Source organism: Cyrtonyx montezumae, unplaced genomic scaffold (assembly GCF_038088225.1).
Source record: "Cyrtonyx montezumae isolate F1298 unplaced genomic scaffold, pur_monq_1.0 scaffold_8, whole genome shotgun sequence".
In the NCBI taxonomy this organism is placed as follows: domain Eukaryota; kingdom Metazoa; phylum Chordata; class Aves; order Galliformes; family Odontophoridae; genus Cyrtonyx; species Cyrtonyx montezumae.
The window spans coordinates 67,035,014-67,054,164 of NW_027072089.1; the positions used below are offsets into that span (position 1 = coordinate 67,035,014).

The window sequence follows — 19,151 nt, forward strand, 5'->3', positions numbered from 1 at the left end:
TGGCCACAACTTTGACAACTGAGATGGAAGGAATGGAAGGAATACACCTGTTGAATCCACTCACTGCTGCGCACAGGCATTTACAAATGCATTTTAGATTGCCACCTCCTCTTAAGTCCTGCCTAGCCAACTATTTCTTACCATCTGTAACCAACAGTGTCTCTATTTACATCAACATCTTAAGCAACAGCAAGGTTTATCAAACTGATATGAAGGAAAGGGGAAACTCAGACCTCAGCTTCCACATCACTACTACATAACACTTCTGTTCCCCATCTTATTTATTATGCAGTTTTTCTATCAAGACAAGCTCTCAAAACACCTATTCATTTCACCAAACTTCTGGTTACAACTTCAGTTCTTGGGCAAGTAATAGAGATAGTACCCTGAGGAGAATATTTGAGTGAGCTGAACTATGCAGTGTCTCTGCAACAATTACAGAGAAAGCGTAGGGTAAGCAGGCAACTATCCTGCTTTTCCTTGATCTTTAACCATTACAGCTGCAAAGATTATGATTTAAACTCAATTTTTCTGCTTCAGAAGAAGTTTTTTCATGCATTTATGTTGATGTCATATGTAAATTAAAGAAGTTGAACTTTATTCCAATCGTAACGTTAACCTGAAGGCAATAGTGCTCAAAGAAAACCATTTATTCTTCTATACTAGTTTTCTTTACTCAGAGGAAAGTGAGTCACTGGCACAGACTGCCAGGAGGAGGTGTGGATGCCACATCCCTGGAGGCACTCAAAGCCAGGTTGGATGGGCAGCCTAAGCTGGTGGGTGGCTGCCCTATCCATAGGGCAAGGTTGGGGCTGAGTGGACTTTAAGGTCCTTTCCAACACAAGCCATTCCATGATTCACTAATTCCCATGGTACTCTTCCATACTAGATCTTGCATTTAGATATCTCGTTAAAACATGAGCTGCAGCAAGAAAAACATTAATATTCTGAATACTAACACAACTGAACATGATATAGAAGATATTTTTAATGACATCATGCAAACCTATACTTCTTTAATTAAGAACATAAATAAGTGACTAACAGTTCTGCCTTTTGAAGATACCTATCAGAAGCATATAAAAACCTCATGAAAATACTAGAAACCAAGACCAACAAATTCAAAAGGAAAATATTGGCTACAGTTGTATTGACCTGAACCATCATCACCCTTTTGTTAATTTTTCACCATGGACCCCATGACCAGAGACATATTTTCTACCTTCTATGAAGGAAGTTCAATTTTTTTTTTTGCTAAAATAAATGAGGTAAAATTAAAAGTGATGAAATCCTGTAAGATTTTAGCCATAGAACGGTCTTTTAAGAAGTTCAAGTTCAACAAAAGTAAGAGACAAAATGTAAAGTTCAAAATTGATACAATGCAGACACAAAATCCCATGTATTCACATAAAACAGTCTCAAAGATGCTAGGAACATTCCAAAGGCTGCTTGAGCTCCCCAGCAATGCAGTCTTGTTTACTTTTGCTAGATAGGGTAAGATAGAAAATCCTTCTAAAGAGGAAAAAAAATAGTAGTTTATTTTCTTCCTCCAACATCATTTTTAAAAATTTACATTACATTTTGTTTAAAAGCAGTAAAAATTGACAACAGAGATCACACACAAGGTAGTGGAATACACCTAATGAAGCTGTCAAACAACAAATAAGGAAATGTCAAATAACCTTGGGTTACCTGAGGAATGTCTCCTGACATATTTGCTCCAATACACAGAAGCCGCTCGGGGGTTTCCTTCAGAACACATACTATGCTGCTCTGCACATTTGTACATCAAAAAATACATATACACATACAACACAGACACAATAGTTTTTCCTGAGACTTTTTTTTTTTTTAACTTTATTCATATTTCCAAAGTTTTACCTAATTATAATAGTGTCTCTTTTTAACCATTTGTATTTAAGAGCGTTCAGAAAAAAAAGTTCCATAGTTATTTCACAAAGTAACAACATTATGAAAATCCAATTTGTCTGGTGACATCTTTCCCAGTGGTTTCTCAGCAGCTGACAGTTTCCATCAGTCAAGAACTAAATTACGTAAAGCGTCACTGATGTCTTCATCATATCCAAAATAACTTTAGACTTCTGTAGCTTTGGATACATCATTTTTCATTTATCACTTTGGAATCTTATAGGCATACAGTAAGTACACACAGATTGCATACCTTGAAAAAAAAAACTTAGCCTCTTCCCTTTGAGGAACCTAATATTCAGAGAGTTAACTTGTCAAAAGTCACCTTGAAGTCACAAATAAAAATACATGGGATGATTACATATTCTCACTGATTTTCTAAACCTAAAAGCTTTTTCCAGCTTTCTTAGACTGTTTTATTACAACCATGTTTTTCCTAGCACTGTCACAGGTGCCTAAATCAAAGTTTCCCATCTACCCCTATGTTTTATGGCACACAGTACACCCACAGGTGTGAAAATCTAGTTAGGAAACCTCTGAGAGCTCTCTACCCACTGCAACAGCTCTCCAGCACACTATCAGGCAAGGCTGGATGACCTGCAGTCAGGAACATGCTTAGCTACTGTTGCTTAAGACCACCATGATCTGCTTCCAAAAGCCATAAGGTATAACCAGGACTCCTCTTTGTGCTTGGTTGAGTTCATTAAAACACAACACACTGCCTACAACACAGACCTTCCACTTTTCACTCTCCCTCCCACCCTCTACTGCAGTCCAGCTTCCTTCTCCCCTCCACACACCACAGAGGCGATGCAATATCCTGCTTCCACTGAGCCACAGAGAGCCAAATTGTTCCTGAGCCGGCTACTGGCTAACCCAGGCTGTAATACACACAATCAACATAATCTCATACAAGCTGTGCCAGAATCCCTCTCACTCCTCAGCAGCAAGGAGGATAGCACGTGAGTTCACTTCCATATCTTACCCTGAGCTGCACAACCAATGCACAAACAACAAGCCAGACTGACCATTTTCCCCCATTTTCTTCAGTATTCAGAGATTTGGCATGCTACATCAGATGCAGAGTTAAAACAGGAAAAAAAAAGTCTCTGTGTCACTGTAACACTGAGTCCTCCAGCAAAAAAGGAAAGCATTTACCCCCTCAGAAATCAAGGTGTATTAAAACTTCTATCCTTCAGCTTTATAAGCCACTGCAGACCTCTGTGCCTCTCCTTCCTAAGCCAGCCAAAACCTTCTTTTTGTTCAATATTCACAAGAAGATACTCATTAAAAAAAAAAAGCTCAAATATTGTCTTTCTTGCATTTGTTTTTATTTATTTCCTCAGAATTCCAGGAGTATTAAGTATGCTTTCTTATTTCCTACTACTTCTACTCCTTCTGCTCTTCTATAATGCTGTTTCAGTAACATTTCTTCTCACTTCTTTACCAGCTCTCTGCTTTGATGACATTTGCATATTACTTTACAAAGATGTAATGTTGAAGTTACTTCCAGAACAACAGTTTGCCCATAAAGCTCTAGAAGGAATAGCAAGTCAAGGAAAATGACTGTGAAAACAAGCAAACAATTTGCAAATAGCCTCTGTCAACAATACTAAGAAAAACAGAAGTACAATCAAATACATCACAAAGTCCAGTTAAAACCTGCCCTCTGGCAGTAGGTGTGGTGTTAAAGACTGATTAAGACAGAGCAGAAAAGTTCCAGTTTACATAGTAAACTGATACAAAAATCACAGGCATTCCCCCTCTTTGCTAATGAGAATACTCTATGGAATGCAATTGTTGGAACTCAAAATAAAGAGCCTAGAAAGAAAATGTCAAGGATGCAAGGTCTTTCCACCAAGAGCCTTGTGTAACAATGAAATGCAAAGTTTGACCTCTTGAGAAAGAGACTGAGAATTAGAAAGACTGGACACAACAGAGAAAATGAAGAAACTTGCTGATATTGTGTATATTTGGACAGGGAAAAAATTAGAAAATTAAATCAGTGTTACAAGGTGCATAACTCAAAGACAGACATGATTTGAATGACATTCAATTTCTCAAGGAGTAATAACAGAAGCTTTCTAGAATCACAGAATCATAGGGCTTGGAAGGGACCTCTAGAAATCGAGTCCAACCCCCCGCCAAAGCAGGCTCCCTACACCAGGTAGTATGGTACACTTGATATGCTCTACCTGAGCAGGCTTCACCATTGAGAGAGGATGGGATTTGCATACTACTAGAAACCCCAAAAAGCATCATCTGAAAGCAAAAATTTCCCTCTGTCCTTTCTCTTAGCAGGCCAACTCTCTCCTCAAGTTACATACCACGTTCTCTCAATGAGATAGTCACAGAATGACCTCATGAAAAGCCTGTACTGCTGAAATAACCTTGATACATTCTGTTTCTTAAATTGTTAACACTTTAATATAAAAGATGTCATCTTATCATTTACCTCTTCAGTCACTACAGCCATATCGAACTCTACAACTAATCAATACAATTTTAGATAAACACATCCTTTTTGCATGGAAAATCCAGTATGACATTCACAGTCCTTTTCTCTTTAAAGATATAAACCTATATTTACACAGTAACAAATATATCATACAATAAGATATGAAAGCAAATTGAAACACGGTTCTCACTGTGCAAAAATCTTTGCATACCTTCAATGCTCCATAAATAACTCAAGCAGAGGTCATCTCAGCAAGTTAATCATGAGTCATATAGCCACGATGTAGAGTTTGTACAAGCTATGCTGTGTTATCTAGTCCACTGATAAACATGGTTTTCAATTTCCAGGGCTGTCAATCTTGCAGAGGATTCCACCATATTAAAAAAAAAAAAGCAACCTGAAGGTGAGTGAAAAGTAATTCCAGCCACTTTCAATGTTGTGATGCATAAGGGCTTCCAGAGCTAATGGATTATACACTGTGTTAACTTGTCCGTTGCAAGTATAAAAAAACAATCGTCATGCGCAGTAAAATAATGTAACAGCAACCACAAAGAAAGAAAAACACCAAATCTGTATCAACAGAGATGGCTCAAAGGGTCTCAAAACAGTACCCTTTGCTACAAATTCTGATCATATTTTCAACAACCAAGACAAGGAAAAGCAACCCATGAGGTTTCAGGCAATTGAGAGATATCTGACATACTTAAAACTAGCATCTCAATTGTAGAAAGACATGACTGGTGGAGGTGCAGTTATGCCAGTACAGAAGAGATGTCCCTTATTGTTAGATTTTTTTAAGGGTGAAAACTAAAAAGAGATTAAAATTATAAATCCAAGGCCATTTCATTCCACATTAGATATTAAAAGCAACTTCTAGCTACCATTAATCCTGGAGACCTAACAACAGAATTTAGTGGGAAGAGACTCATTCTCTATAGCAAGAGGTCTTCCCATTAGGCACAGTGACCTCATCCATCCCTGTCTGATCCTCCTTCACCTTCTATGCAGAGAGTATGGCACAATTCATCAGTTCAGTACAGAGCTGTTTGCAGCTCAGTGGTCTGTAATTACATTACATACTAGGCACAAAGCTTCTGAAAGGGAATGAAGCTTCTTCATTCCACCCAGAAATTTCTGTTGCTGTTTTGAAGCAATGCACATTACTTGTAACATAAGAAACACTCAACAACTACAACCACAAACCAGCTTTTCATTTTTATGCCTCATTTGTTGCAATCCCCCAAGCACTGTCACCTCCCATTACCACACATGCAGTGCCACAAGGAAGATAAAAGAAGAGGTAGAAAAAGCATGAGGAAAGTCTTTCCCTTACTTGGATAAGCTCAAAGAATTAGATGACTTGGGAAACACCTGAGTTATGTAATACTTTTAATTAGAAATGGCCTACACTATATTCCTCCTCCTTTTTTCTGTAGTAACTGTTCTTATTCTCCAATTCCTATCCATTTGCCTAAAATCACACCCTTGTATCCCCTTTTCCTGCAAAGAAAAACATTCTTTCCTCCAGACTCAGTATGTCACTATTTTAACTGTTTTTCAAAATTTTGGCTACATTTCCTAGAATACATGGGAGCCTCCATTTCATCATCTATGTTCTTTTTTTTTTTTTTATCTGCTAGTTGTTTAGTCAAATCATTATTTACCAGGATCCTCTATGCTCTCTAGCATAACCAAAAAATTTTTTACCCTCCCGTGTGTTTTTATTCCATTTTCACTTCAAGTGGAGGAGGTACAGATACTGATACAGCAAACCTCTTCAGAAATGGCATGGACCATCCAACTCAAGTCCATAAACCACTGACTGAAAAGGGTAGACATTGTTTCTTTCATTCCCAGCATCTGCTTCCCTCTTAAAGATTCTAAAACCCAGTTTTGTTAATTTTTAATAACTTTCTTCAGTACTTTCTCATACTTATCTCACCTCATTTAATTCCTTCAGCTAAATCTAACTGTTTTCCAGTAATCATCTAACTGTTTTCCAGTAATCATGTCCCTTGACTTTCTCTCTTTAGCAGCTGCATCAGTTTTGGCCATTTCAACTGCTACCATTATGCAATTCTACCACTTTTACCCTTGCCCCATTCACAGCTGTAATAGAACTCCAACATTTTGTCACACTCATAAATGCAAAATTATTTCTGAGTTTAGCACTCTTCTCATTCTTTATACTCTCTCTAGTCTTTTTCCCATATTGTCATACATATCTCTCCCCTCAAAGTCCACCATCTCTATACAGAAACAATTGCTGCTGGTGCTTACATAGCAATAATTTTTTTTTATTATTTTATTTATTCATTTTTTTTTTTTTTAACTAATTCTCTCTTTGACAGGCAGTACTGGCTATACAGGAATGCAGTCAGAAAATGAGATTTTGGAGTAGATGCTGAACCCCTCAATGAAACATCTTGAGTATATTATGACTAATTGGATGATCATTTATCAAGTGCCAATATAAGCATTCATTTTACAATGAGGGAAAGTCTCCAAGTTCAGCATAAGACCTCAAATTACAAATTTTTAAAAGCAGTTCTATTGAGAGTTCTATTCTAGGACTATACCCTGCAACCGTACTATTTATAAAAGAGAGCATCAGAATTGTCACAGTAGACCAGACTGGATATTTAGCCCACAGGGAATGACCATACTCATTCAGCCTAAATATCCAGTCTGACCCACTAGCTTGCCTCCAGAAGCAGCCAAGTGCAACAGTGAAAAACAAAGCAATTATGCAGAAGTATGCTTCTCTGCCCCGAAAACACAGCTTTCTACAATTTGCAGATGATTAACTACCTGACCTAGAGCTAGCACCTTTGCATGCTTTTTTTTTTTTCCCCCTCCCTCTTCCAACTTTGTTCAGCATCTCCTTATAACCCAGCAACACGTACAGCATCCTGTGGCAAGGAAATACATGATGTGTGTGCAAAGAAAGACTTTTCCCCTTGCTTTGAAAGCATTCCTTGCCTTTTTTCAGCTGCTAATTCTTCTGATACAAAAATAAGGTAGCAAAGAGTCTTCATTTCCCACCCACAAACCTTGCAGCTCTTAGAATTTTATAGATGTGTATCTGTATTACCATCTGGCCAATATCTCTCTTCACACTGAGTGTCTCTCACCTAGTCTCCCAGCTGTTGTCGCACAGAAGCTGTCCCATGCCTCTCTGTCATCTTGTTACCCCTCTTCACTCATGATTTCCTTTCTTTCTGAATCCTTTCCCATTTACTTCCCTTTTTCTCACATGTGAGACTGGAATGATGTACTGTACTTTAGAGCTAAACACACCATATCTTTAGAATGGCCTGATGATATTTTGATCGCTAGCCTTTTAGAACTACTCCTGACAGGTTTTCTTTGTGACTGCTGATTTTTTCATTAAAATACTGTTTCTAATCACAAGATCTCATTTAATATTACTTGTTCTAAATTAAATCTGCCATTTTAACGGCCACTCACTCCTACAAGTTTCTTCTGTAGTTTTTCATTCCATTCCCTTTTTATCTTCTTTGGTTTTGAATAAGGTAATATCTGAAACAAATCTCATAATCACCCTTCAACTTCTGTTGAAGCCACTTAAGAATGTAACAACCCCCTGGGCACCTACAGATTTCTAAGGAAATTTACTGGTGATTTCCAACTCCTATGAAATCTAACCACATTTTGTCTTGGTGTTTCGATTCCACTCATTTAACCAATTATTTACAAAGTCGCCAGTCCCACCCTCTAATCTGTACTTGTCTAATGCCTTCAAAGATTTATAACAAGGACTTTGAATGACTTTTCAAATTGTAAGTAAAACAATATATCTTATAATCTCTTTCATCTGCATTCTTGTTAAGTCCTCCAAAAGACCACAGCAGCTTAGCAAGACTTGACTTCAGAACACAAAAACAATGGTTGGAAAGAATCTCAGGGAGTCATCCAGTTCAACATGCTATTAAAAGTCACAGTAGACCAGGTAAGTTATGGCTATGACCGGATGACACTTGAAAACATCCATGAGGGAAGACAACACCCACATTTTCCCAAAATGTTCCATCAGAATATTCCAATTTGTAACCTAAGCACGCTAACTCTCCCCTCCCCCTGCGACATAGTTTGCTACTACTAAGAACATTAGTTCCATCATCTTTGCAAGCACTCTTTCAAGTAGCTGAAGGCTAAATATTAGACTCAACTACTTGAGTCTCTTCATCACACTCCTATGCACAAAAATCAATGCTTTTCATGTAGCTTTATCATATTTATCCAGTGTCCTTCCTAACGCACCTGCTAATCTATTATCTGAATTAATCCACTCACCTTAAACAGAAGACTTACTGGTTAAGAGGTTCCTAGATTCGAAATGAATGCTTTCTAAAACGTGACATCAAATTAGGCATCTTCACATCCTCAGCTACTGCAATGCTTTAAAGCTAGAGGCTACACATCACATTCCGTAGCTGGCCTATTTCAATTTCCAGTTCTTTAAAAACTTGGGAAAATTACATGGGAACATGCAATTTTTTCCACCTCTCCTACAAATGCTTTCAGTTGAGAGCAGCAGCTTCATAAGCATCCCATAAAAAGAGCTTTAAAACAGGAATCATCCCACACACTTCAATGGAGAACACATGCATACACACAATAATTATGTCGTTTTATAACATGGCTTTTTATAATAGCATTCATTTCCTGTTGTCTCTGTGTAGGGTTCACAGACTCTTAACTGGCTTCCTTTTACTGGTATACTTAGGAAGAAAAAAAACACTTATTAATTCCATGTTTAACTTGAAAGGATAGTTTTGTTTTTGTTAGTTTCCTGTTCTTTTGGTGTGATTTGTTTTCTTCTTTTTTCCCTCCTATTTTGCTCCCTTGAACACAGCCTTAGGTTTATTAAAAGATGTCCTCTTGCTTTGAATAGTCTCCTCTACCTTGTCATTTAGCCATATAAGCTCATTTTTCCTAAGTTTCTTTTAGACCAACCGTAAACATTTATGTGTAGCCTCCAAAACAGCACTACTGTCTCTGCCACCTACGAATGTTTTAGTCCTACAATTACTCTTTCATTTTTTTCTTTAAATAAACATTCTCATTTTTAGTTTCTCACAAAAGTGAGCATAAGTGAACAGAAGAGGAAAACAAATGAGAACTGCAGGTTCTGTTTGTCTTGAACTCCTCCCACTTCTATTTTTTCTGCTTCCTTAGTTTGGAGGAAAGAAGGATAGAATACCTGTAATGTTCTACAAAGATGTATCTCAGCTTTTTTACAGATAGCATCTTGCAATCTAATGATATTAGCATCTACCTATTGAACCAAATGCAATCTCTCACTTACCTTTCAGTCACCATCCCTCTGCAGTCATCTACTGTCTTTATTTTGTGTTTATGCAGAGCCTAGCAGAGGGGTCCTGGGTCTACTTCATAGGCTCCTAGAAAATGATAAAAAGAAAATATATATTAAGTACTGAAGAGACAGCTCAATCAGTAACTCTCAGACATTTATAGCAGTAATAAAACATCTGTCTTTCAAGAAAAAAAATAAGAAATGTGAGGCATTGAACTGCACAGTGGCAAACCAAACACAATGAGTCAGAAAAAAATTAAACTAACTGGCAGCTTAGGTGATGATAACAATCAGAAAAGAAGAATACTTGTCAAAGAATTAACAAAATCCATGAGACATGAATTTGAGAGAATTTTTCATTGTAGAAATCTTCCTTGGTGCTTTAACCATTGATAAAATTAAGTATACCTCAAATATGGGCTGAAATCTGGGCCTAAAAGACAAAACCTGAGTGGACAGAGCTTCAGTATTATTTCATTTTTCCATAAACCAGGAGGTTCAAGAGAAAAACACTGTTACTGCCTCAGATCTCAACACAAAAGGCACACCAAAGAAGCGATCGCAGTGCATCTCTAGGATGTTGCTCCACTGTAAAAATAAAGACAGTACATTTAAAAAAAAAGATCTTAACAGAAAGAAAAAAAAGGTACTGATAAACTAACCGCTATCCTTACTTAGATAAGCGAAATGGGAATCACAGAGCAGTTTCCCACACTCAACACCTCAACAAAAAGGTACTCAGCCACTCCATGAGATTCTGTGGACTTAAGCTCTGCTATAGAAGCTACCAACAGGAGGTGTGCATGCTGTGTCCTTCTATAGAGAACAACTGATACTAAAGATGTAAGGCCATTTTGAATTTCAAAGCCCAAGGTGGTAGGGGAAACTTACAAATTTGAAAAGACACTGCATCACCATTTTCTTTGCCTCCCACTTTTCTGAAAGGTAAGGACAAATTTAAATCTTGGAAGGAGACCAAGTTCTGCTTTCTATATTGCTATGTACCAGAGAATACTTGAACACTCCAACCCGGCTACCTGCCATCCATGTACACTGATGACAAAGTGCTCAAAGACATTCAGCCTGTCAAGTAATTAATTATAACAGTTACCATACAGTAAGCTGTACAGACAATTACAAGCATCACATCTCTAAGATGCAGCATGCTCATGATTTATGCATGCGCTGGCTATACCAGAATGAGGAGCTGAATTATTATGCTTTGAAACATTACAAAGAAGGCTTTATACCTCAATTTTTCTAAACAAAAATGTCAGTACTAGTGCTTTCTATATACACTGTAACCCACCACTGTCTTCCCACAACTCATTTCATGATTTATATTTCTACATAAAAATCTCAGATTTTATTTTAGCAAAATAAAAGCTTCAGCAATAGTATTTTTATTCTTATCTTAAGAATTACTTAGACAAAAAAAGGGAAAGTAGAGTCTGAATTCATCTCAGTGAATTAGGGAAAACATTGCCACGGGAAAGAAAACCTGTGAAGTTTGGATTTCTCTAGCTTCATGTCTTGTTTCCTTTGTATGTCTCAGTATGGTAACCATGTTGGTATTTCTGTGGCAGCTCTCACACCGACAAAGGTACAATATATGCTGTGGGTAGGGTAACATCAGCAATTAACTAAAACTAGCACTCAAGGAAAGTTCTAAGTTAGTTCATGTAGCAGCCTATACCAAATCAACTTGATAGGAATAGAAAATGAAAGCAAGACCAGAAGACTGATCAGAAAAAAAAAAGGAAAAGCTAACATAATTCATTTCTTTGGGGGTATATGAGAATGTCTTGCATTTCTTTAACATCATTTGCTAAACATAGACTGAGGTGACAATGCTCTCTGCCTCCCACCTTTTCCTTTCAAAAGGACTTTTGAAACTTCTAGGGAGAGGGTTTATTTCCTCCCACGTCAGTACTCTCATCATCGTGCACGTGAAAAGTAAACTTTGTGTTCTGCATAAAATACTACTAAACAAATCAAACCTTTTGCTTTTCTTGCTAACAGGTCACAAGAGAAAAATAATATCAAAACAGAATACCAAATTGGGGAGGGGTAGGGAAGAAGGTACACTCCTCCCCCAAAATGTGCCTGCATTATGCAGGTAGATTCCACTTTCAGGTTAGAATGGTTAGAACATCTGCTAAATTCAACCCTATGCTCCCTCTACAACATCTAACAATTCTCCTTATAATGTGGGCTAGATAATATTACCGCTTATCTCTCCCTTTTCATGCTGAAAAGGTCCTCAGATAAAGATTGATCTCATTAAATCAGCTTATTTGCTGGACTGAAGAACTGGTCTGGAAAGACAGCAACTATTAAGCTAAAGTCTAGGCAAAAGGAGCACAAAAAAAAAGGAATACCCTTTTTCTGGTGCAGCATTTTGTTTGTAAATCTTCCAATCTAAAATATTCTTTTGAACAACATAAGAAGAAAAAAATGAGGGGAAAAAATACAAACAAATGAAAACCAGTAGTTTTCTGAAGATGCAGGTGTTTGAAACTTCACAAATGCAGCCCACACAAACGCACCCAAGGAGGTAGATATCCATGGACACATTCCAGAGCAGAAAATGAACGCACAGACTGCTGTAACTGCTGCTCTTTAATGCACAGGACTGTGAAATGAGCAGGTCTGTACAGAAATGATTCTGGTTAAAAAGAAATCACATCTGGACAGAGCAGGAGCACCACCAGTACTTATTCAAGCTTTACAGAGCTTTTGACTTGCTGGAACAAAAGCTACAAGCCGTTAAGTAACTTGAATGCCCACACACGTGCATATATTCTCACGCACAAATCACATAAGCAACAGATCTGACTCATCCATAATTTGTCAGGCTTAACTTGCACACATAGTAAATCCAACATCATCAGAACATGAGACACAGCCCACGTGGAGATCATCTCTGGAGAAAACAAGAAAAAAAGGAATCCCATAAAGCAGAAATACTGCATGCTGCATCCCATGTCAAGACTCAGAATTGTAGAAGCCCTGGTCATACTCTGTACCTTGATATGCGTACTACTGGTCACTCTACCTCTTCTCCATTTTTTTTTTTTTTTTCAAAAGGAAAGGTCTTGACAAAGACAATTAGTTCCATGAGTTCCCCACAGCTTTAATTCCAGTTAAAGTAGCTCTTTATTTCTCTACCAGTCCAAAACAAGAACCAATGAAGAGACTGGAGAGCCAGGACAGGAAAGGTACTGTTGACAGGGAAAACATCATTCAGAATAGATGAAGTCACCAGTCAGCCACAATTCTCTGGCTGAAAATTACAAAATGGAATTACATCTATTTGGCTTTTCAGGGATTTGACTAATAACAGTCCTCTAAAAACTGCTGAACGTGCCCCACATTCACTCTTTAACTCCATCTAGGTCAAAGTGACAAGACATGTTAGCACAAATTTAACCTTTTAACAAACCACTACAGACAGATTTATAGCCCAGTAACCAGTACTCAGATTTTTTGCCAAAAACCACCACAATTCCCAAAATAGTAATTTTTTAAGTATAACAAGTTATTAAGAATGTTGACAGAATTACTCACTTTAAAACAGTGGAGATGGATAAAAACAATAATAAAGAAGAAATCACTGCTGCCACTGAAGTCATATTTTTCATGAAGACATCGAAGAGGGGGAGAAAAGGTGGCCTTTATCCTACTTTGTACAAATGACACAGCTGAGTATTTTTATTTCAAATAAATGGGATTTGATACAATGCTGACCTCCCTAAGTTTAAGAGCAAAACATCCTATGCAAATGTTTACTCTTGAAGAGTGAAACTATCTTTTCTTTTTTCTCAAGCCTTTGACAGAAACATATAGGACACATCAAATGTTCTTTTGACATTGGCATTTGCTGTCTAGATGCCTAGAAAACCCTGAGATGGATTCCTGAATCTGGAACTCATTGGAATGATAACCCAGACAGTATTTTCTAGTTCTGGGATACTGACAACAGTAACATCTTCTCAGCCAGAGTTAGCACTAAAAGCAGAAGAAATTGAGAGCTACCTGACCAGAAATATTCACTAAGTAATGAAAGTCAGTGATCAAAATTGTTAAACCCTGAAGGACACTGTGATCAGATTTGAGGCGGATGTAAGGGTGTTTTATGAGACATACATATAGCGTATATACATAAAATATCGTAAGACGAAAGCTGTGCAACAATCTTCTTCAGAAAACTCCTTCCTTCCTCAAAACGCATCACTGTAGTGCTTCTCTCTCTTCTACAGTTTATACCTGCAAGAAAATAGCCTCCAACTTTACTGCACCCACTCTCATAAAAGAGAAACAGCCCATGGAATGGGCCACTTTTAGAAGTCTGCCAAGAAATTTCATATCCCATCTAACTGATTATTCAGCATAAGTCTCACACTCAAAGCCAATATTAGCATACATAACTTACATGGTATCCACTGAGTTTCAAGTTCCTCATTATCCATGACATTTTAGGAAAAAAAAAAACCAACTAGATATATCCTACATATATAGATGTATTTATGCATTCAGTCTGCATAGAACCAAATGGCTGATCCCTCTTTTTCAGTACTTTCCCAACACTTACCCATACCACAGAGGGCAAGGAAGCTAAGGAAGTCATAAACAACAGGAAGAATCCTACTTTATGCTCGAATGCAAGCATCTTCAGGTATGAAAACATTAAATAACGTTTCATTCTATCTGACAATTTGCAAAAGCCAGTACATTTTGCTCAGAGGAGCAGTGCGTGCCCCACTTCTGGAGGCGCTCAAGGCCAGGTTGGATGGGGCCCTGGGCAGCCTGAGCTGGTGGGTGGCAGCCCCGCCTACAGCATGGGGTTGGGGCTGGGTGGACTTTGAGGTCCTTCCAACCCAAGTCATATTATGGTTCTCTGAAACTGGTTTAAAATAAATAAAAACCCAAGCAAAACTTCCAATGCAGACACTTTTTAGAGTCAAAAAAGTTCACAACCCTCAGGAAAAGGTATACATGCTTTTGATTTGCTATTTTGAAAGGCATTTTCTGTACTGCTGGATACCAGCTGATATATTTCCTGTAGCATACTTAATTCAGAGACATCTACTTGCCAGTGGACCAAGGATGAGACCCAGATTTTATTCCTGGCAAAGCAACTAAATTGTGGTTCAGCCTTGAGAGCCTTACTCTGTCCCTGCTTTATCATTTCAAAACACAAAGATAACTTCTAGCACATTCTAGTTTTTTCAAATAAAATGTAAGCTTTTATACATTTCAGTGAACTATACTGTGAAAACTGTAGCTGCCATTACAACTGAGCTCCTGAGTACTGTGACAAATGCAGAAAATCTTTGTAGCTTCATTCTCCTGGTCAGAGCCCAGCTGCCTTCTGGAGACTCAGAACTGAACAGATTCATGTAGGTAATGCAGATGCCAAATAATAATGAGAATTCTAATCCCTGAGCATTGAAGATGCTGATAATGCTGATTGCCTAAGAACACAAAGTATCACACTCACTATTGCCTTCAGCACGCACTGCTACAGATTAAAATATATATATGTATGTGGTCTAGGAGAAACCAAGATGAAAGTCTGAAGAAGAAAATAACTCAGTGCATATAGCTGGAGGTTATGAAGAAAGCATCTGCTAATATGCAGCAGGCTCCCATAATTGTGCAGCTGAAGTAATATTGCCCCAACAAAATACCATTAAAATGTGCAGTGTTTAACAACTCTGGCAATTTTCATGCATGTCAGTTTATTCCACAAGCTGGCTTAGCCACTTTTAAGTGCTCCAAAATGTTTTAAAGAAATTATATCCAATACATTTTAAACATAGGAGACCATACTAAATCCTGGTTAAGTCGATTAATTTTAATAGTGACATATCAGGGGAAAAAACAGTTCCACAGTCTGTTTTTCCCAGCAAGAGGCAAGTTTTTGAAATACTACCATGAAATTGTTCTTTTGTGAACAAGTCAACAAGCTTTAGATAATTTCAGTTCCAGCCCTAAATGTGGGGTCATTTATGATATAAAAATAAGCAATAGAAGTAGCATATTTTAATCTACAATGCTTTTGTATTCTGCCTTATTTTTCTGGCTTAGGTTGTTCTCCTTCAGCGATAGATGCTCTCTCTTCTATTATCTCAGCATGCATGTGACAAAGTCTAAACTTAACATCATCAGAGCCAGAACACACAGCATAGTCCATCTGCTACCATAAATCTCAGAGACGCTCTCCCCTCTCCTCAGCAAGCTTCCTCACTCATCTATTCTCTCTGCAGCACAAAGTTGGTACACCATGGTTTTCTTTCCTTTTTCCTCCTCTAGGTGGCTATAGCAAGAATATGGTGGCTGTGATCTGGAGGTATTCCAAGACATCTCTGAAATATTCTTCCCCAGGGCCAAATGTTTTCTCCATCAGCCGTGAAGGCATTCAGTGCTTTGGTATTCGTCTCTCAGCCTGTCCCTCCCTCTGCTACCCAACAGGCATGCACACTCCCATCTCCCTGGCTGCTTGCAGTGCTGAAGCAATTACAAATGCCTCAGGCAAAGCAAAGACACAGAGGTAAACACTTCAGTCCTGGGCATCATCCCAGCGAGGACACAGTTTTCAAGCTCCTCTTCAAGAGATTTTTTTTTGTTGTGTTTAGTACCAACAAAATTAAGGAAGGAGGAATGTTTAATGTAGAAGTAGAATCACTATCAAGAATTTCATTACATTTTTTTTAAATAGCGTTATTAAAAGCAAACATACTGTAGTCTGTGGTGCATTAATCTTCAAACAGCAGTAGACCCCAGATTTACTCTGATTTATGCGCTCAGCATCCATCCTTTCAGACTCCTTTATTGCCCTCTGCCCAGTACCTTCACTCTTTGCAGAACTCGCAGCTACCTTCAAGCAATATATTACCTTCAATTTTGGTTTTGGGTTGTTTTATTTATTTAGGAAAGTTAAGCCACTCAACCAGAGCTGTGTGGCAAATGCAGAATCCATTATGTCCTTACACAACATGGTGACCTAAGGCAGCAGAAAAAGAATACCTGGATATGATTGTACTTCAAATTGCTTCAGATACCTGTTGACAGTAAGAATTGAACATAACAGAGAGTGAGAGGCTTTGACAGCTAGAAATTGGGATGATCTAGACTTTTCACACTCAAGAGACTGTGAGAATTTACCCAGGAGTGTGCAGAATCCTTAAGAACATTTATCCTGGTAGGTGTTTATTTAAACACAAAGTTTAAATAAAGCACAAACATGGAGGAAAAAAGAAGAACCAAGAAGCAACACAGATTTCATATGAAATTTCTAATGTTAAGGCTGATGCTCCCTTCAGAATTACAAACAAGACTACTGGGAAAGTTGACATGTTCCAAAATCCCCATTCTCCTTCAGAGGTAGGAGAACTTGAAACAACACAATAAAGAGAAAAGAAACATGCACCACAGATAAATCTGTGAGATAATTATGCTTCATCTAAGAATGACATTCAAAACTTACCACTGACTGAACACATACATTGAGAATACAAAAGCAGGTGCCCACACTGCATTTGTCAGTGCTTTTACCTATTACTCATCTCAATTGATTCTCTAACTTTATACATCAAGGTTTGATTTTTCTCCAAAACAAATGAATTTGGCTCTCAAATGCATTGTGCTGGAGGCAGTACTGATACATAGTGACTACAAATGAAAATTAGACCACACAGAAGGGTATATTAAATTATTCCAGAAGAAAAACAGTGTTAAAGTGGAACTCATATAGAATATCATTAAAGCAGTAGGGTAAAAAAAAAAAAGCATACTGTTTTACAAAATTATTGTAGTACTTTACATTGATCTCAGATGAGATGAAACTTAATGAAAATACAAAAATATCAGGAAGTGGGAAAGCACATTTAAACTCTCAGTCCACTTGATTTCTGCTTTACTTGTGCTGTACACTAAACATGCATATAAACATTGCTTGCAACTCCAAAGCAAATGCAGCTGCATTTATGAACATGTTGAGGTTTACTTTCCTCCTCCCCCATGTTTTTCTTTGATCCTCTCAAGAAAAAGATTTCATAGCAAAGACCTAGTCTTCACAAAAACAAGGAATACCTGACATAACATTCACTTGGAGGGAGTGGTTTATATGTCAAGTATCTGAACCATCTTATAATTTAAACAACAAGGGGTAGATTTCATAGCTCCCTTAAGACCTTCCCCTGTTTGCATTTTTATTCTGTCGTCCAGAAATCTTATTAGCTACATGACATTAAGTAATCCCTCTTAAAATACCTGTTAACAAATGCCTCTTGCCACAACCCAGAGCTACATCCGTCCTTTTTTGTTGATGGCACCTCCACTTCCTTGGAATGAGGACCTATGCACTTTATTTGCCATCATGGCACCACACAGTCAGTCATGGTCCAGATGTGTGTATCACATTGCTCATCCTTCCAGTCCCACAGTTTCTTTTGCCAGGAATTTATGCCAAACACACCAACTAAATGGAATTCTAACTCACACTTGCCCTTGCTTAAAACAAGCTGAAGAATTTAACCAAAGGGAAAAAGTTACTTGTCAATATGCAACAGTGTCTTACTGAGAGCTTTAGCATCCTATCAAGGCACTCAGTAATGTTTTCAACGGAAACTGTAGAAACACCTTTGCTTTTCCCTGTCCTAAAAGTTATACACTTGTCTGAACTAGTCTCTGAATTATTCTGTGCTGTCAGTAGAAAAATCTTCTCCAAAAGAGAACATCAACATTTATGTTTTCCCAACCAAAGATGCTTTTCACCTTTTTCTGTATTTAATACCTACACATTTCTAGGCACAGGAATCTTTAGATGGTTCCTTTAGTCAAGATTCAAGACAAAAGTCCTCAAGTGTATTAGACCCAGAGAATGTGTCTCTCAGAGACCACACACACCCTTAAGTCACTCAAAATCATGCTCTGAATACATAAGAGTGTTGTTCTTTATACAGCTTCAACCTGTTGGTCACAGTGCCTCCTCATTCCCCTGCAATACCCTTATAAGGACACAGTTTTGCATAACAAAACATTACCTTAACATTACCATAACAAAACACCATTACCTGGTGTAGGGAACCTGCTTTGGCAGGGGAGTTGGACTCAATGATCTCTTGAGGTCCCTTTCCAACTAACACTACTGGGAAATACTGGGAAAATGTGAAAAATTTCTCAGTTCCCTTGTTGGAACCTCTTTTCCCCTAGAAGCGCTAGAGATCTCATGCATTCCACTTAAGGTCTTGAAGTAGCTAGAGCAAAGAGACGATCAGGCAGCTCACCTGCCTTGGGAAATACAGCTGGAAAGTTCTGCAGGCAGAGAACAAACAGAGCAGACAAAAGAAATAAGTTCTATTTCTTATTGTGCAATAATATTTACTTGCTATGATGGGTTGGCAATATATTTCAGAA

General features: G+C 37.8%; 1 protein-coding gene across 2 annotated transcripts in view; it reads right to left on the minus strand.

The window, feature by feature from the left end:
- SEMA5A (semaphorin 5A) overlaps window positions 1-19,151 on the minus strand; it is a 311,498-nt gene that overhangs the window by 224,013 nt on the left and 68,334 nt on the right. For both annotated transcript variants that reach the window (XM_065752815.1, XM_065752816.1), the window contains exon 2: window positions 9,720-9,813. The gene's annotated coding sequence lies outside the window, so the exon portion shown is untranslated. The remainder of the gene's footprint in view (window positions 1-9,719; window positions 9,814-19,151) is intronic.